At 39.4% G+C, this 22,698-nt stretch overlaps 1 long non-coding RNA gene across 1 annotated transcript in view; it reads left to right on the top strand.

Annotated features, from left to right (window-relative positions):
* Positions 1-22,698, top strand: part of LOC149305981 (uncharacterized) — a 56,852-nt gene that overhangs the window by 28,869 nt on the left and 5,285 nt on the right. The window contains exons 2-4 of the long non-coding RNA XR_016282521.1: positions 13,435-13,593; positions 14,308-14,537; positions 14,627-14,806. This is a non-coding gene — a long non-coding RNA (uncharacterized LOC149305981). The remainder of the gene's footprint in view (positions 1-13,434; positions 13,594-14,307; positions 14,538-14,626; positions 14,807-22,698) is intronic.

Here is a 22,698-nt window from a genome sequence, read left to right as displayed (position 1 = left end):
CATCTCCTTCTATGATCTGCAAAAGGAGGAGGTGTCACATCCTGGTGGGGAGTAGACACCCAACTGCCTCAGCCTCCAATTTCCCAGACTGGGAAAGGTAATCATTATTTAGATCTATAAATTCGTGGCAATCTGTCTCATATATGTCCAGGTCTTCAGGTTCCAGAGGGTGAGTTATGACAGCTATCTTATATTAAGTCAGATCATTAGTTCACATAGATTAGTATTGTAATTGCTGAGTGGTAGCTGCTCTCCATGGCCATTCTCTCCCTCATCCAGACATACCTTTCTAATGAACTGAGCTCTACAGAGTGGATAGTGTCCATTTATCAGAAGAAGGTTGTTTCTATTTTCTTGGAGGATTTGCAAAAGGGGGTGAGCATAATTTTGGCTAGCCTGGACCACAGTGACTGCACGGCTTCCTTCCAAAGTGGGTTGCCTTTGCAGTCCCAATCCAAGTCATTGATAAAGATGTTGCATAGTACTGGGCCGAGATCAGAACCTCATGCTGCCCCACTGGTCACTTATCTCCAAGGTGAAGAGGAGCCATTGCTGAGCACCCTTTGGGTTTGGCTGGTCAACCAGTTACTAATCCACCTAACAGTTGCATTGTCTAGCCCACATTTTACTAGTTTGTTTACAAGAATATCATGGGGGACCTGGTCAAAGGCCTTATTGAAATCAAGATATGCTGTATCCACAGCATTCCCTTCACCTACCAAGCTGGTAATTTTATCCCCCCCAAAAAGGAGATCAGATTAGTCTGGCATGACTTGTTTTTGAGAAACCTATGTTGACTTTTCGATTATGGCATTCCATTCTAAATGTTCACAGACTCTCTTTTTAATGAGCTGCTTTAAAATCTTTATTGGTATTGATGTCAGGCTAACTGGGTGATAAGTTTTGGAATCCTCCCCCTCCCTTTTTGAAAATGGAGACAATGTTTGCCCTCTGGTCTGTTGGGACCTGTGGCCCATCCATGAATGGGAGCTGGACAGCTCAGATGGTCTAATCAGGTAAGACAATCGGGCAAGAGTTCTGTTCCTTCCATTCTTTCCTGGGGTGATATACCACTCTTTGCTTCCATGAACTATCATAGTCTTGAGATGTTCTTGAGATGGTTCACCATGAATGTATTCAAGCACAAATGCTGAATGTATATATAAGTAATATTTACTAAGGCAAAAAAGAGTTATAGACTAGATAAGAAGCAGGCCATCAAAACTTTAATAGATAGCCGATTGAAATCAGTGAGCAGATTTTGTTTCTTCTAGGGTCAAGGAAATTAAATGAGGAAGGACTCACATATCTAGAATCTAATGGCATTCATTTATTTAGTCAATGTTAATGTAGGCATTTTAACACAGGCATTATACATTCTGGCCCATGAAATAATATATGTGTGGTTGTGTTTTCAAATCACTGGGTGTTTCAAAATTGAGTGATTAACCTCCAGTGTAAGCTCAGTCTAGATGCATAGCAATAGTCAAAATATTGCATTTCCATAGAGTTAAATGAGTGTATTTATGAACGTAGGCTACTATTCCTCAACTTTGGAAAGGTTACAGCCATAGGTTCAGTAGAGACAAAAGGTGTCCTAATCCCCTTAACACTGACCTTCTCAGATTATGTTCTTGTTAAAGAGAAGGTCACTAGCATTTTTATGAGAGCACCTTTTACTCTGCTAAAAGGGAATTCTATTTAAATGCCCAATGTAACTTCCAAGATGTGTGTTGGAATGCACAGATAGCAATTAACAAATATACTGTTGGCAGTCTAATTCATCCCACAGGGCACATGTTCAGGGTGAAAAAGAGCAGAGATATCTCAAGCTGTTTTATATTTCATTTCTAGTGGCCTAATTGCAGCAACCATGGCAAAAACAACAACAGTTCAAAATTAAAAAGCAAATGGAGCTTTAAAAAAAAAGCCGCAGCGCATGTTACATAAGCACAGATGTGCAAACTCTTAGGTTAAACCACATAGTGAATATTTGTGTGGTGGATGCATTTGGACATACCAATTATTGAGAAATTAAAAGTGGCCCCAAGATTGTCATGACGGTATGCTGATTAACTAAATTTCAGGAAACAACAGATGTGTTCCACAGAGCTGCCTCACACCAAAATGTTTTCTATCCATTGAGTGATCCAAGGGACAGCTATGGGCACAATTACATTTGGTTTGCCAAAAATGTCTTCCGTATTTTAAATCATTCTTATTAATGTGCCTAGTCCAAACTTTGAATGACCTGCACAGGATACATAAGCTCTTTGGGATACAAGGCTCAGTACCTTATTCAGACTAAAATCCATAGCAGAATCACTACCTTTCTCTAACCAGGTACCACTGAAACTATCTCTTTGACCAATGGAACACTTGCTTGATCTCCACAAATCATCTGAAGCATCATGATATTAGGAGTTGCATAGACAGCCTGACAGCCCTAAAATGTTAGGAAGTGGGTGTGATGGGTTATACATTGGATATAGAATTGCTAAAACGTGGTAATCTCAGACATTGGTGGTGGGATGATAAGGGAATGGAGGCAAGCATGAGCCAAGCCTGTTCAAGATGGTTTCTGTGAAAGAGTCTAGTAACAACAAAGAAGGGGCAGTATGGGAATGAGTGGAAATGTATGTTGATTCATTATAACAAATAAGAATTAATCCTGTCTGGATTTTGAAACTGTGTGTAGTTTAATTAGGCAATTGTAGTGCTTTCTGGAAAATTCTGACAATGAACCTCACTGGGCTGGGTCTAGAGATTATTAATAAATGTTTTTCTGAGTTTTTATTAGTGAGGCTAGATTTCTGAACTTGGTATCCAGGCAGACTAGACATGGGGTAGTAGACATAGGGTTATTAGCTGCTATTCCTAATTTGGTATCATTTGCAAATTTCATGAGCAGGCCCTCTATTCCTTCATCCAAGACATTGATAGAGATGTTGAATAGCACCAGTCCCAGGGGTAAACCCTGGCATTTTTTAAGCAGAAAATAATATTGTTACACAGGAATAAATTTTTGTGCAGAAAAAAAATGCAGTTTTCTGTAGAGAAAATTAAATTTCCCATGCAAAACATGTATGTGTGAATTTTGCACAAATTTATTTGATTTGGTTAGTATTGTGTCCTTCCCTTCTTCCAAATAGAGCCGCCAAAGTTCCAAACTGCAAATAAGCTTTAAAAACTGTATGTTTTTGATGATTTTCTTGCAACGAGGGGAAATTGCTAAAATTACCCATTCCTTCCTTTTAGAAGAAATTTGTTGAATAATTACATCTCTAACTGGAATATACATTCCCCACTCCTTCTGCATGTTTTCAAAAATAAATGCCTGAATTAGATTTGTGAAAGCTCTGAATGAGAAAGTAGGAGCATTGACTACCTAGTTCTGGCACTGTACTTTTCCGATTTTAGCCTCCTGCTGACTATTTAAGTCCTGGCCAGCTCTTCAGGCTCAGCTGCCAGTAAAGTGGAATTGTGCCAGAGAATGTGTGATCTCCGTAATGGAAGGCAAGCAAGAGGGGAAAGCCATCAGGGAGGGATTGCCAAAATTATTTTAAAATCAACATTACCTGGAGCATGTTAAGGGGCTTGCAATTAAGGAAACTGCAAGGCAGAAACTTTACCGAGGCAAAAACAAAAACCTCAGAAAACAACGGCAAAATAACAGATGGCAAAAAACAAAGCACTTTAAAGCCCTCTAGGTGACTTTGGCAGTCCAGATATTTGTTGGAATCATTTAAGTAGAACATTTTAGAGATGCAAATAATATTCTGCTTTACAGGCCTTGCTTCTCAGCACAAAGCAGAAACAACAGGAATGGCAGAGTCCATCTTGACATTGCTCTGAGCCTTGCTGCTTTCAAACACTCAGCACTAAGTGAAGTTCTTATCTGCAGTTCAGTGCATTGTATGTATATACAATGACTGCATTTCTTTGAAGCTTCTGTTTTTCCTTTGTCTTTTTGAAACCGGTGGCTTTTCAATTTCTAGGTTGATGTTTGCAAACAGGTCACCTTCATGAGCGAACAGGGATTCGAACTCATATATCCAGTGCAACACTCTGGCCATCACATTTTGGGTGGGAAGGTAAGGATCTATTCAGTAAAACTGTTGACTAATTCAGCTAGTCATCTATATGACCCTGTCTCTATTAATGCTTAAATGAAGAAAGCTGCTGAGCAGGGAGAGCAAGAATGGATTTTTCTGTGGAAGGACTATAGATTCAACTCTGTTATAAAGAACAAATCCCTGGACTCACAGCTATTTATTTCAATCCATGGTCTTCACAGCTGTTCCTAGAGGGTGCATCTCAGGGATTTAGTACAGGAAAACAAAATTGATGCCTACAACTCCAAAGTGTGTCCACACTTGCTGTTTCTTTTCCTACCCATTTTGACTGATTTTACTGAAGAATTGTGGTTCCTCAGATTTCAACACACAAACACACTACACATGTTCATGATTCTTTGCTATATAACAGCAAATGAGGTGCACATTTTGTGCAGAGTAAGTTCTCACATGCTAATAGTGTTTGGTAATGCCATGGAGCCTGATCTAGTCCTGATGATAGATAAGGTGAGAATTCTTCAACTTCAGTGAATGGTCTTATAGGCGGGATACAGACTAGCAAAATGTAGTGTGGTGGCGGCGGCAGTAGATTTAGGGAGCGCACACCATTCAAACGCTCCCTAACCCTAGTACATACTAGGGTTATCCTAGTATGTACTGGCGGTGGCAAAATGGCGGCGCCCTGTCTACACAGGTGCCCCATTTTGACATGACGGACGCTTAGCGTCTGCACATCCCAGCATCATAAGGACATCACAAGTGCGTCATTGGCACACTGTGATGTCTTTATGGTGCCGCAAGAAGGACCCACTTTTTGCAGGTCCTTTTTGCTGCACAAGGGAGCCGTGCGGTTTGTCCGCTGCAGCTCCCTTGTGCAGCAAAGCAAGATGCCAGCAGACCACCCTTTTTGGGTGGTCTGTATAGCATCATAGCTTCTACTAGTAGTTGATATACCCGGAGTCAGTTTTCAGAGTTAGAAATACTTTGGTACCTTGAACAGGAGACATTTTTCAAAATTGTTTGCCTCTTTTCCCATTTCTACCCTCTGGCAGTTTTCAAACACTTTCAGAGCCTTTGGTGTGATTCATTCTTTTGTCTCTAATTTCTCCTCAAGAAGATTTTTACAAAATTGTTTCATTTCCCCCTTCTTTTCAATCCATACACATAATAGGAAAGAAAATGAACAGGAAAAGTAAATAGCCTTTTTCAACCACTTCATCCATTTTTATACATTTTCCCATTAGATTTTTTCCCTCCTCAATTGCAATATACTCCTTTTGCCTTTGCATTGCCTTAGAAATTCTCTGTTACTGCAAGCATATTGCCTAATGACTTTGCAAATGGTGTATCACATGTTTATAGACATAACTTACATGGTAGAGAAACCACTTCTGCTTTATGGGAGAAGATATGGAGGAAATTAGGGAGTAACTTCATACTCTTCATTTCCCTCCCTCCATCACCAGTGCATTGGTCTAAAGTTCACTGAGCCCAGTGTAAACATTTAGAACTGTTTCACATGTGAACAGATGCCACTTTCTTACTCAGTGCTCAGTGGAGAAAGCTCTCACTGGAAATTACATAATAGAGCTTCACCCTGTTTATCTGTGGACTGAAATGCATTCTCCCAGCTCAAGGTGGTGGAATTTCAAAGGTTCTTGTCTTGGTTTTTTGAGGGGTTTTCGGGCTATGTGGCCATGTTGTAGAAGAGTTTATTCCTGACATTTCACCAGCATGCTTAGTGGTTTGTTACATGTCTTGTGTGCATATTCCCTGCCTTCTGTCATTGTAAAGAGTCTGATGAAGCGGCGGGATGACTGAGAATCTGGATAAATGGCACCAGGCAGATAGCTGAACCAAAATTCTAACCAAAATCTTTGTGCCAAGGAATTGGTTCTTTATGTATTTAGGATAATTAGGATCAATTATTGCTTGACTATTCCAAATAAACATTTATTTTTAAATAATCTTTATTAACAAAAAGTTACCAACATATAAAACCTATTTTAAAAATACATACATGTAACATCCATACAACCATCCATATATAATATCATCCAGTCTACCTCTAATACTGGTATTAACATTTCCTTAGTAGCAAATTTAGGTACTGTATAACCAATATACTCTATTTTGACTATTTTAGATTATTTTAGCTATTGAATACATACTTAATACATATTTAACATAAAACATTTGACCTAAAATTCATCCTATAGTTATCCCACTTTCATTCCCCTCCTAAATCATCATTTTCTTCAGTTACCTCCACTATCCCCTTGTCTTCCTCAATTCCACATCATCTCTCTCACATTACACCATTTCACCCTTTGACTCATCTCATTCACTTCTGATTTTTCCTTCTACTTCTTCTCTCTACTTTGCTCCTCTTCCTCTCCATCCTTACATCCTCCTAACCATCTTCTCAAATATTCAGACCTTCACACACTTCCCTTCACTTACTACCCTTTACTCTGCCATCCAAACCTTGACTAAAACATCCAAACATTCAAAGATCTGTCTGATAAGATTAATTTTGAGTAGGGTCTTTATCTCTACTTAAGCAACGGGGAAAGTTTATGACCTGAGCTGAAGCTGTTGTCTATATTCTACTTTATTTTCATTTCTAGCAACAGTGAGAAGAGGTTCCCTGATTATTATTTTCAATGGAAAATCGATTGGGTCAATTACTTTAACCACCCTTTCTTACACCTCAAAATTCTTTGGGAAGTTTCCAAGGGCATTGACGTTATAAACGTAACTACTATGTTGCACTGAGGTTTAAGATGGTAGAAAATCTTAATGTTGTTAAAGATGCAGTTCTTCTAAGTCTGCATATCCTCAAAATAATGCCATGAATGGATTTATCTCCTTTCTCTCCTATGACCTCCCCACGTCCCCATCTTGCAGCCCTGTATTTTTTAAGGAATAGGTTCTCCCTCTGGTGCACTTTGTCACTTTCCTGTGAGAGGTTTTTCAACCATAGGGATTAACTCATCACAAGGAAGGAAAAGGAGGGTAATAGGTCTTCTCTTCTGCCACAAGCTATGGTCACCAAGCATTACCTACTTGCACAGGAAAGAAAAGTAACAAGGAAAATTAATGGCGCACGATTGCAAATTGAAATACTGTGAAGGTGCTCTTGCTGTTCCCAAGCAAGGCACATTGCCCAGAATAATTCATTCGACTTCAGTCATGTAAGCACCTAAATAAATAGAAGGAGTCATGTCTCTCTAAATATATCTAAACACCTTATCCACTGATGTGCTTGATTTTGTGCCATCAAACATGGAATGTTATTTTTAGTTGGGAATGGGCTGGCAGAGGTTTTTGTTTTGTTTTTCAGGGGGGGAGTGAAAGCGTTTGATCTTCAAAATGCAACGTGTTCAGTAAAAGTCCAAATTTCCACTTTTGGCACCGGGGCCCTCACCACCAGTCCCTTCCATGTTCAGCATATTTTCAATTCTATCTGTTCTGTTTTGTTCAGCAAAACTCATAAATAACAGGGAAAATTTGTTAATTGCAATGCTAACAAATTTGTAGCATTGAAAATAGGTATACGTTTAGATGTTGTACAGTTTGCCCTTCCCTTACGCAAGGGATCCGTTCCTCCCCCCACATAAAGGAAAAAGTGTGGATGCTTAAGCCACATTCAAATGGATGGGGCTCATGCCTGTGGCAGCATGACAGTGGCACGTGGGGCACATGCCATGGGAATGTGTGCCATTGCTTTCTTCCAGTGCGTGTCTCCCTGACTTCTGTCACAGGTTCCAGCATATGCTGGAAGCCACATAAAACACATCTGCATATAATGTGGGTGCACTGTATATTAAATTCATGCTTTTCTACTGTATACATTTCTTATTTATATCATGCAGGTAGCCAATGTGGTATAGTGGTTTGAGTGCTGGACTGTGACTCTGGACACCAGGGTTTGATTTCCAGTTCGACCATGAAACCCACTGGGTGACCATAGGCAAGTCACAAACTCTCAGCCTCAGAGGAAGACAATGGCAAATCTCCTCTGAACAAACCTTGCCAAGAAAACCCCATGATAGGTTCATCTTAGGGTCACTGTACGTCAGAAATGGCTTGAAGGCACATAACAAGATCATGTTTGTGCAGATGTATATATTTCCAAATGTAAAAAGTTTCACAATGCAGTGTGTGTGTGTTTGTGTGTATCCTCAACCACACTGTAACCTTTACAAGTGTATAGATATCTGGCTGAATGTGCTTATAAGCCCCCTTTCAGATGTCTCTGCTGAACACACAAGAATAAGTGATTTGGGGATGTTCATTCTTACACGGGTCCCATTCCCAGAGTGGTTTAACTCATTTTGCAAGTGAATGCCTGTTTAGGACTACTCAGATTTAGCTGTGACACCCTTGAGTATAACTCATATACTTCACATTTTATTGCTTTTGGACTCATTCCATGTGCATGGCCCTAAATAGCTGGGTCTTCCATTTCCCCTAAGGAAAACTGATCATAAAAATGTCAGTTGACTGAAGAAGTTCAAATCAATTTACAACAAAGAGATTATGCAAATCAAAAGTTGCACAGAACGGGAGAGAGGAAAGACTTTGTTAAGAATGAAAACAGAGAATTTGAGCATAAAGACAGGGAACAGAAACGATTGCCCCTAGCAATAGTAAGTGGATTTTTTTCCTTGGTCTTAAGTCAATTATATTTACAAAGGATTCCCAGACCAGGATCCAGTGATGTCGCTTAAAGCCCTTTTCATTATGTAGTCAAGATTTCTATATGAGGGTGTGTTTTGTTACATGAATGCTTCCTCCCATAAGTGAAAATTGTTAATTGTTGTGATCCAATCTGACAATTTATTCTTAACTTTCTGCATTTTAATGAAACCCTTCTAGTTTATATTGGTTTTATGTTATATGTAATCTTTCCATTTACACGTTTTAGGTTATTGTATGCCTTAAAGGGTCTATTGGCTGTAAATAAACAGTTGATGTTGTTGTACTGTTTAATCTAGAAGAAGAAGAATGGGCATTTAAGACCTATTACTTTTTCATGAGACCTGTTCCTGGTGGAAATGGAAACTGGTACTATTAGTTGATATGGACCAACACAACTGTTTGCATTCTCTAGCTCTCTTTGGGAGTGTGACCAGATAAACAGTCATGATGATTGTCTATACTACAGAACTTACCACTACAACACTGTTTCTGTTCTATTATGTGTCTGAACTCAGGGGATTCTGCTTAACCTACTTGCTTATCTCTCGTTTCTTATACAATTTGTTTTTTGTTGTTCCCAAGCTTGCTGGCAGAAGCTGCTCTTGATCATGTGTTTCTTTGAGAAATGTCCCTCCTTAGACTCTAGCAGTACATATACACATACCAAAATGAATCCCCATGTGAAAAAGACAGTTAAGACATGAGCAACCATCTTTTAAAAGTGCAGACTTTGGCTTTTACATCGCAGGAATATTCATTGGTGTCACTCAGCCGTTGACTATTAGCATGTTAATTAAATTAAAGAAGAATGCAGCTGTTATCACTTTATATCTTCAGGTTTCCAAAGGAAGGGCAAAAAATAATGCCAGTCCATCATTCCAAGAAACAGTGGGTGAAAACAAAACTCACTGCATTTTGGCATGTATGAATGTGATAAAGGATGAATCCTTCATTACTATTTTCCCCTTGAAAATGGAAGTTTAATAAGATACACTGTCTTCAAAAGAATTGGTCACAATTCCAAATTACTAAGGTACACTAACATACAAAATCCATGAAACACTGATACCTTTATTGGTCAATCAAATTGCACCAAATACATGTTGCAAGTTTTCAACGCTGCTCCGTCTTCTTCATCAGACAAAGAGGTTAAAAATACCAGATGAAGAAGCCAGTGGAACATTTGCTCATGGAGCTTTGAAATCTTGAAATGTTTTCTTTTGTAGATTTGGGATGTTATTGTGCTACATGGCCAACATGGCTACTGCTGGATATGTTTCTTGATGTAAAATACCACATTTTAGCAGCATCAGGGGAAACACATAGAGAGGACCATTGGGCTGGGACTTTTCTATTGGAGGTTTCCACCTCCAATGGAAGTAATATGTAAAGTCAAAGGCTTTCATGGCCAGCATCCAGTAGGTTTTTATGGGTTTTTTGGGCTATGTGGCCATATTATAGAAGAGTTTATTCCTGATGTTTTGCCAGCATCTGTAGCTGGCATCTTCAGAGAACTGACTGGCGAAATTTCAGGAATAAACTCTTATAGAACATAGCCATATAGCCCAAAAAACCCACAAAAAACTACAGAGGTAAAATATTTTTCTTAAAAATTTGGACTCCTTTTGGCATGTTTTACCAAAATAGCATGTCTTACCAAAATGTTTCTTCATGCAAAACATGATGCGCTTCCTTAGAAATTCAGTGCTCTAACAAAGGAGCATGTGACTTCACAAAAGACTTATGTTTCTCTTGAGATGCAAGTTGCATCTCTTATTGTCTTGCTATTGGGACTTAAAATTAATTTCATGTTGTACCTAGATATTTGGAAGGAGGAGGAGCTAACCTGCATAAATGTCACTCGAAAAATACCTGAACTGAGAACAACAATATCTTCAAAATGCAGACTCTTCACTAAAGTCATCATATATTTTTTCTCTATTTTTCTCTAAAGATGTTTAACACCTTGCATGATGAAAAAGCCAATGGAGCTTTGGAAGCTTGCAATGTGTATCTTGTGCATTCTGGTTGTCCCAATAAAGATATCACTGTTTTGTAATTTCAAAGTGAATTTTTAGCCTCCAAACATAAAGGCGTACAAGATTCCATTGTGCAAAACCCATGGAATTGAACAGATTAGAAAATGAAATTTTCATACTGCACATTGACCAGAAGACTTTTTCCTTTTTCATAGTAGTAAATTTACAAGAAGATCACAGCTGGAGAAAAAGGTTTTTTGCATCCCTTCCCTACTCCCTTCTCTAAAACATAATGCATATTTCTTTTTCTCCATGGTGAAGAAAGAGTACACTTTTACTGATGCTTTTTACATTTACTGAAGTGGCAAATGAAAAGCTTATGTGAGATTTTAGGATGGCTGCAACTGCTAAATTAATTCATTTGCTGTGTATTAAAGCAAATTAAAAAGGGAAACCAGAGCACTTTAGCTGCAAACTCTTTCATAATCTGTCAAACTAGTTTTCGGATAGAACTGCAGTATTAGTAATTAGGGAAATTCTTCAATTTCCAATCATCTTTGGATTATATTCCTCTTTCATTTTATGTCTTTTCAAAATTTGCTCAGCATTGAGGTTATAGCTTTGTTGTTCATATTACCTTGCCGATTTGTGAGTTCTGCATTATACTAGAATCACAAAGTCATTTTCAGAGTGTGGATCTTTGTGTAACCAAATCAGAACCACTTTACACAACAAAGAAGTATTGTCATTGTATTCAATGGAACTTGAGTATCCATTGATTTTGGTATCTATGGCGGGTCCTGGAACCAAACTTTAGCAGAGACTAAACTGTGTGTGTTTCCTCAACAGTAAGAGATAAGATTTTCTTTCATTCATTTCACAATATTTTACATACTTTTATAGCAGAATATATATATATATATATATATATATATATATATATATATATATTTTCCCACAATGTTTTTTTCTCATCTTTGCTATTAGGTCAGAAGGAGTTAAAGATAGCACAGGAAGTTCTCCTGGGATCATGAAGCAAAGGACATCATTCTTCTTAATTAGAGCTTTTCATATGGGCTGTGACTGAAATCACCTTAGTTGCCTTTTCTCGCTCTCACCTGATTCTAATTAGGCCCTTTGGAACATTAACCTGGCTCTCTTCCCCCTCATGATTCATCTCATTAAGAATATGGCAGAGTGGGGCGGGAAACAGAGCTGGCTTATGTATGCGCTCGGTGAATTAGAGACCGATCCGGGTTTCTCTGGCAATCCATGAAATGGTCTCTTTATACTTTATGCAACAGGACTAGGCTCTTGACATCAGCTTCCTCGAAAACATTAACCAAGGCACTTAACAAAATCATATTATTGTTTGACATTGAATTTTGTGTTCTTTGTTGTCTCTGTTTTCTGGCAGAAAATAGAACCAGGGTGGTATAATAGGGTGCATTTACATTGTAGAGATAAGGGCTGTACAGACATGTACACCCCTAGAAGCGCTAGTTTGGGTATGTGGCAACCACACAACATACCCCCAACCCAGTGCAAAATAACCTGCAAATGGCAGTTTGTTTTTTTGTCCCAGAAAGGGCATCATTGGCCCCATACAGACTCCCAAAATAAAGCTGCTTCAGTCACTTTGGAGGTATGGTGTTTAAATCATGCATGCGTCCTAAGAGTCCGGAAGCTGCACCAATAAATAATAAATAAATAAAACTTTTATTTTTATACCGCTTTTCCTACAGATCAAAGCGGTTCACAGTCATTAAAACTCTATGACCGATGTACAATATATCATACAAATCCAAAAATACAATCAAAGTTTGAAAACATAGGACTGGACTGTGGCTTTGACATGGCTTCTAGACTCTTAGGACACATGCATGATTTAAACACCATACCCCCAAAGTGACTGAAGCAGCTTTATTTTGGCCTGTCTGTATGGGGCCATAGCTGCCACAATGCAGCCTTTTGATGACCTTTCAGAGTTGCATTGTCTAGATGCCATGCGAGGGCTGGGCCATGAAGCTGTGCACCATCTAGAAGGGCGCACAGCACCATGGCACAAAGAGGACAGAGCCACAGCATTCAGCATGCGGACACTGTGCCATGGCTCCGCCTACAGGCTGGCACAAAGTGTGAGTCTGTATTGCCCCATTGTCCAGTTTCACACAACTTTAAAAGCTGTAGCCCCATCCTGTTTAATGCTAGGATTTGTAGTTTTATAAGGTCTTTAGCCTTCTCTGCCAAAGAGTTCTGGTGCTTCCCAGGATTCTGTAAGAGGGAGCCATGACAGTTAAAGTGGTGTCAAATGACATAAATTCCACAATGTAGTTACACCCCCAGTCTGAGTTGGAGTCCATCCACACTGCAGAAATAATCCGGAACTGCCATGGTTCCATGCTACAGAATTCTGGGAATAGTCCTTCTCAGACAACCTACAATTCCCAGAAATTTGCCTTCATAGGATATCCGCTCCCCTAGAACGATTCAGGGATGCTAAGAGAGAGAGAGTGATGATTGCAGGATGATCGAGGAAGCACACCTGTGCTTTCTCCATCTTTGAGGGATGTTTGAGTGAAATGTTCCCAGTGATTCAGCCAGGTATGAACATCTTCAGAGTTTGAGTAGGACCCTGGGATAACAGGGTTTAAATCCTTGCTTCTCACTAGAAACCCATTTGATGACCTTGAGCAAGTTTATCTCTCTCAGCCTAAGAAGAAAACCATGACAAAACTCTTCTGAACAAATCGTGCCAAGAAAACCCAAGCACAAGGATGCTATAAACAAGAATTGCCTTGAAGTTACATAACAACAACAACCATTTTCTGGTACTTGTTTAACTACTGTGTCTATTTTTACACTGGGGAATGTCTGCTCATAAGTATAACCTCCAGCCAAGGAGTGTGGCATTTATAGAATAGCTTAGCAGTGCATCAGGTTGAACAATTTAGCTTTCTTAAATGTGCCTGTGGTATAGATAATTAAACTGTTCTCAGTTTACAGTCCTCTGTTGTTCTATTTGTTCTCTTTATATACTCCCTTGCTATTCTACCTGATAAATAAATCTACCTCCATATAGCTTGGTTTGCATGTGTGCCTAACTCTAAATCCAGCATCTGTTGAAGGTTTTTATGGCCGGCATCTATAGTTTTTTGTGGGGTTTTCAGGCTATGTGGCCATGTTTTAGAAGAGTTTATTCCTGATGTTTCACCAGAGAAAGATGGCAGCCACAGATGCTGGCGAAACGTCAGGAATAAACTCTTCTAGAACATGGCCACATAGCCCGAAAAACCCACAAAACACATGTAAAGGAATTATTCAATTTTTATACATCTGCAAATTTTACCATCTTGTTTTGGACTCCAAATGATATTATATTCATGTAAAATGTATATCTTAAAATACATACCCAAACTGATATTAAGAGTAAGATGTGTGTGCATGTGTGTGTTTGAATAAAAATTGTACACAAAGGTATTTTTGTGAGAAATATACGGACAAAACAATGCGGATCTTGATATTTGTTTGCTTTTTAATTGCAGGTTGAATCAGAAATGGGAAAGAGTGGGCATGTAAATAAAACCCGCTAGAAAACCGACACAGACTGGAAACACATCCATCCTTAATTAAGAAAAATAACAGCAGCCACAACCATTGAAGTCCCTGGAATATTAATTATAATTTGATGAGGTCATACAATATCAGGCTGTGTTTTCCTCTGAGACAAATCCAGGAAATTAGATGAAGGAATCCAAGGAGAATCTCCAGAAATGTGAATATTGTTTAAAACAGTAAATTTGTAGTAGATGTCTCTGACTTAGACAATGCAAAGTATGATACAGTATTTTCTACATCTTCCAGGTTCCCAGGACTATACGTGACACTTCTTGGCTTTACTTCATGAACAAAGATTCAGGAAGGATTCATCCATGCTTTCTACAAGCGTGTTGATGACGTTGGATGTATCTTTCGAGCCTGTGCAATGGATTTTTCTGGTGGAGCGCAGCATGCACAGAACTGGCCTCACCCTTTAAACCAGAGGTTCGTCTGCTGAGGCCTTGGCAAGCGTGGACGGTAGCAGCAAGGTCCTCGGGTCATAGGTTTGATTAGAGTTTCCTTCTCTTAGATGGTTGACCCTACAGGGTTATAGAAGCACCATCTGCCTGGGTTTGGGATTAGAGTTTTCCTTCTCCTAGGATGGTTGCCATAAGGCTAGAGAGCTCATCCTGCCCTTTGGTGCTCTTGGTCAGACCCTTTGGTTGTGACCTGTCTGGCATGGGAGGCCCTACCGGTGGCTGTTATACCACTGCCAGCATTGCTCACAACATCATTAGGGTACGCAAGCCTCTTCCCCACAGTCAGAGCATAGCTGGAGGGGAATAGGAGGCCAGAAGATGACAGTTAAGGAGGAAGGAGCCTCTTTTTCAGGCTATCCCTGATGGAGCTGGGCCTGCCTGATCACTCCCTCTCAGGATGGAAGATGATACTAAAGGTTTTCGAAAGGGGGAAAGTTTATATGAAATATATGGTACCTTATTTAGATTGAGCTATAAAGAAATACACTTACAGAACTTTCAAAAATTAGTATATACATTTAAAAAAAAAACACTGGTCTATTAATTATGCAGTATACAGGTCCTTTAAGACAGCATGCTTTAGCTTAATTACTTCTAGTTATGAACTAAGGGAATCATATATTGGCAAGTATGCATATTCTTAGTAGTAAAGTCATCATTAGCTAACCTGGGCTATCAAACGCATTTAAAATTAAAATATCACACTGGGCCAAAATCTTCCCTATAAAGCATCATAGGAGTCAATGAAGTTGTGGTACTGGATAATACATAAAATCACAGAAAAACTTAACCATTTATACTGAGGTAGATGCAATAATGAAACCATAGGTTCATGGTGAGGCTGTTGTTAAAAAAATACATGGGTTCCAAATTCTCGTTTCTCTTCAGATCATATAAACCTTTTGCCTTTTAAACCCATTTTTCAATTGTGACGAAATGTGTAGATAAATCATTAGGACCAAATCAGAATTTAGGTCAGTGTATCATGAAAAGAAAATCTGAGTGTAGACAAATGGAAAGTATTTGATTCATTACAGTTAAGGCCACAGGAAGCTGAGTCATAGGGGTAAAGGAGAGAAGAAACTATCTTGTACTTAACCAGGTTAGTTCAGCTATTTGGAAGTTGGTACACAATTTTTAAGAAGTACCCATTGTTCCAAAGTGGAGGGGGTTGAGTTTGCCCATGATTTTCTTTGTTCATTTTTATATTCCCTTTCTGTTATTCAGGAGAAAGAAAGACCCTTCTAATGTCTTTTTAATGTGTTGAATTCCACCTGTATACGGACACAGACTGAAAAGGAGACTGCTTTTAATGGCTAAAATAAAAGGCAGGCAGAAAAATGTTAGGCCCCAGGGTTGCAGTAACCAAGTTGATAACAACCAAAACAAAAATAACATTGTCAAAAAAAAAAAAGCAGTAGAAGAAAAGCCAATGCCAACAGAAAGCTCACTTGCTGGAAGCATCTGTTTGCTCTAGTAATGAAAGGAGAAATGTTTATATAGCATGTGGCATTTCCTGCAAGCCATAGCTGTTATGGTACTTTGGGGATACAGACAAAATATTTTTAGAGCAATAAATATGCAGCATTGTGTCTTGCAAAAGAAAAAAAAAAGATACATATTCAAAAGCTAGGTTTTGATGGGTGAAAGTTTTAGCGAGCAAGTTGAATTCTTGAAAAGTTTTAAAAACTTGTTCTGTATTGAAAATGCAACTGTTTTAAAGGCAGTATTGTTTTGAGAGCATGCATTGTGGCTATTAGTACTATCATTGCATGGCTCCAGCTGTCCCAATTTGGCAGGGACAGTCCTTATTTATCCCCCATTGTCCCACGTTTTGGTGCTTTTAAAATGTCCCAGTTTCTCTCTCCTCCTCCTAGGGGTGTCCTTAAGGGGTTGCAGGCCACAACAGGTGACACTGCTCCCCAAACATCTGCCAGAAACAGGCTGTGGCAACCGCACACTCCCAAACCCTAGTATGTATGGGCAGTGCCATCTTGATGCAGTACCGTGTATATATTACGCGCATACATGATGTGTCTTGTGCAACGCATCCAAATGACGCGGCGCACAAGACACATCACTGGGACACCCCAGGGCACAAATGGCGCCTTGATGGCATTGCAGGACAATAGACGAATTGTATAATTGTGGTCACTCTGCACTCTGAAGAACTAGGGATGCATCCAGATCAAAAGGCAGTGTGCAGTTATTCTGTCTTTTTCCCCATGTTTTCCGCAGGTGAATACCACATTGATCTATATTATTGCCAATATTAGGAAAGTATTGGGGAAATGGCTTCTGTTTCGGGTAATCATGTGCAAACTCTCTCCACTGCTTTAAATGCTACAACCCCACTATAAGGGCTTCCATGCAGCTTCCATACAGGATCTTTTAATAAGCTCTAAGAAGTTGGCTTTGAAAATGGACATAATGAAGTTGCAGGGTGCTGCGTTCTGGGGACAGTAAGCCACCGATCATAAGGAAAATCATCTTCATTCCTCTTTTCCCATTATCATGCATATATAATACAGATCCACAAGCTTTGCAGAAAAGATACTCCCATGTCTGTGATTTACTGTTCTTCATTGTGTAGCATATTTCATTAAGGTTTGTATTAAAATTTTAAAAATAGTCAGCAATTTAATTAAATCAAGTGGGCAGGACAGAGGGAGAAATCTGATTAACTCCCCAAGGTTCCAGCCTGCAGGATTATGAGGAGGCAATATTAAATCACCATCTCGTTGTAGGGATTTTGGACTCTTTCCAGTCTGATGAAGGGAATCCCTGCAGCCATGGCTAAAATTTCACGGCTTTACTTTTTGATTTAAAATATCTATTAGATGCAAAAGACTCACACGAGTATTGAATGCCCCCCACTTTCTTTCCATTGCTTGTCGTTTCCAAGGAAAACCAAGAATGCTTGGGAATGTAGCAATAAGCCAAAAGTTGGTAACCAGTATCTTTTCCTCATGGGACTAGACATGATTTCTCATTACCATTAAATGGAGGTTTGTACATTAAATTAGCAATCCCTTGATCAGCCTTTAATTATGTGTTATAATTAAAAACATGGCAATAGCCTCCTAATATATCACTTTCTCACGTACATCTGCCACCCACAAAAGGAACTGTTTGGGAGGCAGATGGAATTATAACAACTTTCATGGAGATGTTGTTAATACAGGATGGAATAACCTTCACTCTTCCCTTTCTTCTGTAAGGCAGAAAGGGCTGTCCTCCATTTCCAATGGCAGCATGGATTCTCTGAGGAGCCATTCTTCCATAGAAAAGAATGCCCCTAGGAGTGATGCTACTTTATGGAGTAGTCTCAGTTCTAGAAGGAAATAAAGGATGTGTCCACATTGCATAATTATATCAGTCTTGGACCATTTTAACTGCCATGGCTCTATCTTGTGGAATACTGGGATTTGTAATCTGGTGAAGGATTTGTGATTCACTGCCAAAAAAATGCAAGACCATTGCCAACTACGCTTCCTAAGGCACTCTAAATGTTTGCCTACACTACATAATTAAATTGATTTAATCCTCAATCCCTTTCTTTTCAGGGCATCTTGATGCCTTCTCAATAGCTCCCCAAACTACAAATCCCAGGATTCCAGAAAGCAGAGCAATGGCAATTAAAGTGGTATCTAACTGATATATTCATGCAGTGCAGATAGACCCAAAAACAGCTTGAGGCCCAAACAGTGAAGCTCTAAATGTTGTATCTGACTTATGGTTGAGAGCTCAGATGGAACACTAAGAACACCAAGAACTGATATAGCTTCAAAATTAGCTTCAAAAGTGTATGCTACCATGCAGAAATATGCAAATAATGCATATTGCTGACCCATTCCAGAAATAAGAAGATGAGGCATTGGATTAAATATGGTCACTATTATTAACTAGTGGTTTAAATTTAAACCTTTAAACCATGAACTAGAATGGTAGCAGCCACTCAGCGTGGGATACTGTTGAGACCAAGGGTCCTTTCCCAACCTCCTTCTCAATCCTCCTTGGGTGAGACACCGACGTTAGGAATGCATAATTCCTTAATTAAATGCATAATTAAAACATACACAAATTCACATGTTCAGTGGGCTGCATTTTTATTTGTCATTAAACTAAAACTCTCTCCTTTCCCCCCTCCAGGATAAACCCCACTTCTGCAACCATTCCACCATAGCCATTTGCTCAGTCCCAGGTAGGAGCCAAAGCAGCCCAGTAAACCATACTATGCCCACAGATCAGCAGTTTGGTCTGTTCTGGCTACTCTTCCAATATTACATCAGCATTGTCACACTAATACTCAAAGGGCCACACACACCACCAGTAAACTTGGGATGGCTATCTACTTATAGTCTTACTGGTTTGCACATGGCAACGGTAGTTGATGGAGCCCCAATTCAAAATGAGTGGTTCATAAACTCATGTTCTCCCAATCCCAGTATTTTAGGGCCTTTTTTTTTTTTTGCAACAATCCAAAACTTGGTTGAGGAAAAACTATCCTGATGGGTGAAAAGAATGCTTTGCCCAAATCCCTGCATAGCCAAAACTGCAGTGTTCTTACTGATCCTGAGGGTCCTCAAAAAATGTTGCCAATGCTGCAGTTTGAAATAAGGCTGCCACAAAAAGGAGAGATACATAAAGCCCCCAGTTGTGCCTAAAATAATTAGTGATATGGGCCTATCAGGAGGTTTACCTTTTCTCTTAGACTACCTTTCCAACATCTTTCACACTCTGAAATCATTAGTGACAGCCAAGAACCCTTGAGCCTTGGCAAAAAAGGCAAGTGCTGCAAGTGCTGAACATTTAGATCTAATGTACTGGAGAGAGGTCTCTAGGTGGATATATAATTCCATGGCATGTGAAACTCCTCCACTGATCCTTAAAATAAACCCCTAAACTGCTGGACCTAGCAGCATCTGAAGAAATTTGCAAGGCATCCATGAGTCTGAGTTCAGTGCACCAAAAGGACACTGCATTATATTGCTGAAGCAAATCAAGCCATACAAGGAAATCAAACCCAGTGTTTTTAGTGATAAACAATCTCGAATGGGTCCAGTTCAGGCCAGCAATGGCATCACATAGGCTGCAAAAGAATGTCCTAACTTCTGAAATAACCCAGGTGGTCTACCAGCTCCCATATTTCCTTCAGTGTAATTTTTTAAACACTGTCTGCATGTCTTAACTCTTGCCTTAAGGTTTTCGATCTTATTCACGGGTAGCCTATAATCCTGCTGTCATGTATCAATATCTGTCCCACAAAATGAAAGCTGATCGGAAGGACCTTTGGTCTTCTTGTCAGCAAGGAGGACTCCCAGGTGTTCGACAAATCTGAAAAATGTGATCAAAATCTGCCTTTCCTGTCCTGTGCTGTACATTTCAGAGAATAATAGTTGTCTAAGTAATATACTATGTTCCTGTTCCCCCAAATCCATCCCAATGCTCATTCTATAAATGTACTAAATTTGTCAAAAGCAGCAGATGAGACAGAACACCCATCGGTAAAGCATAGTCCATAAAAAACAAGCCAGCAAAAGAAAACCCCAACAATTCAAAGTCCTCAGGATGAACAGGCAGGGGTCAAAGGGTTGATTTAAGAGTGCATTTTGCTCACTCTTCCTAGATTTCAAGCCTGAGCACTACGTTCGTAGCTGCATCAAATGATGTATAGCAAACCATGTAAAATTGTTCCAGAATTGCATCGTTAACTGGCTCATCTCAGGAATTGGAGAGATGATGAATGAGATAAAACTCTCTGGGCTTCCGTTAGAGGATTACACCTAATGGATAAAACCTCAAACTGGCCGCAAGGGGTCCATTACCCTTCTTTTACAAACTTCCTTCTTAGTTTTGTCCCATCTGTATGGGACTTCATGTCCTGGTAACTGGTAGGTTGAAAGCTTGTAGACCTGAAACAGTCAGGGAATCCTTACCTCCTCGTATTGCTAAATCAGAGATACTATATTCAACCTTAACCAGGTAGTGATTTTTCACCCCTTATAGTTAGGATGGAAGTCTACCACCATGTCCTTTAACCATGCACAGGTTATTTTATACTAACTATTACTACACTTTCAGAAACAGTTAATTGTGAATTGTTCCCTGCAACATTCAAAAACAGCATAAATGTAGGAAATGTAAATGACTAAAAGGAGTATTAAAAATTTAACATATGCCTGAAATTTTAAACCTCCCATGTAAAAAAGAACACACAGCTACATTTTATCCTACAGAAAAAGGTCAAATACTTGTACCTTTGTAATTGCATGTTATACATCATTCATACCAGTTACTATTTGTTGCTGAAAGCATAATAAAGCACTTCGATAAAGAAAGACTTTAATTCTCTTGAGAAGTCTACTGAGGCACCTGCATTGAATTTTGTTGCATGATATTTGCCAAAAATAACACACACACACACACTTCTGCTTAATCCAGTGGTGACAAGAGACATCCTGGCATACCCTTACATACAAAATGAAGACATTGCACTTCTGTTTAGAAACAACAAAAGCAATACAAATATGATTATAGGGAGTTGTGTGGCATCAGTCAAATTGGCACTAAGAGGCATAACAGTGCAATGGTTAGAGGCCAGGACCAAGGAAACCCAGATTTAAATCCACTATGAAGCTTATTCTATGTGAAACAGGTTCTTTCATCCTGGTCTGTTTCACATGCTTATTATGGGGATAAAAAGTTGAGGAGTTCCTCCTCCTCCTCCTCCTCCTCCTCCTCCTCCTCCTCCTCCTCCTCATGATGGATTTTGAAGAACCGTATGGACCATCAAGTCCAATTGATGATCAACCATGAAATATTGAGGCCAGACACGTATATATGGGAAATAAAGGGGCATTTATTTGACCTATTCAAATACTAATAAACTTGGCTTTTTGGGAAACTACAAGAAGGGGGAGCATCCTAGTGTGGGTCCATCTGGAGAACCACATGACCAAAACCCCTCCAGCTTACCCTTGGTAAAACCAAGATACTGGATTGAACCCTCAGTCCAGCCTATTGGAAAGCAAAAATAGGGCACTCTCTCCCAAAATCCCACAACCCTCCATGTCAGCCCCAAAGGCAGGTCCTTTCCATCCTTGACCTGTAAAGGCTGTCCCAGAGCCCAACCTTTCACTCAAAGGAGGTGCCAGTGTTGAGTGACATGATCACACTCAAGGTCTGCCACCAAAAGGAGGCTGCTGGCATATTCTTTGTTGTCTCAGAGGCTACTAGGTCTAATAGCTTTAAGTTACAGGATTGTAGGTTTTGATTGAACATTAGGAGGAGCTTCTTGACAGTAAAAGCATCCAGAGGTGGCCATGTTGGCCATATAGCAGTTTCGCAGTGGAACCAATTGTTTAGAGAGGTGATGGTGTCTCCTTCTCTGGATGTCTTCAAAAAGAGTCTGAAAAGCTACCTGCCAGGGATGCTCTAACTGAAGAAGCTGCGTTGAGCAGGGGATTAGGCCTGATGACCCATGAGGCCCCTTCTAAATCTATGATTCTGTGATTCTTTATATTGCACTGGGTAGTCTTTTCAGTTAAAACCATCTGGTTTATTAGTGCAGGTGAGATTTCCAAGGCAACATCATTTCACAGTGCTGGGTGCATCAAAAATTAAAATCTCATCTGACAGCTTGGCAATAGTGTCATTCACTCCTTTTACTGTTCCTCATATTCAAATGAGGGGGAAAAAAGATAATTGCATTGCAGATCCTCCAGTGATGAGAAAACTTATCTTTGAAGAACAATAAAAAATGATTTTTAATGGTTTAGCAGTTTAATGGTTTAGCAGAATTAAAACAGGAGGTTCGCAAAACACCATGGGACTGACTTGAGGAACTGATTCTTG

Source organism: Sceloporus occidentalis, unplaced genomic scaffold (genome assembly GCF_023333645.1).
Source record: "Sceloporus occidentalis isolate IW3139 unplaced genomic scaffold, rSceOcc1.0.p SCAF_10, whole genome shotgun sequence".
Taxonomy (NCBI): Eukaryota; Metazoa; Chordata; class Lepidosauria; order Squamata; family Phrynosomatidae; genus Sceloporus; species Sceloporus occidentalis.
This window is presented reverse-complemented; position numbering and strand designations above follow the sequence as displayed.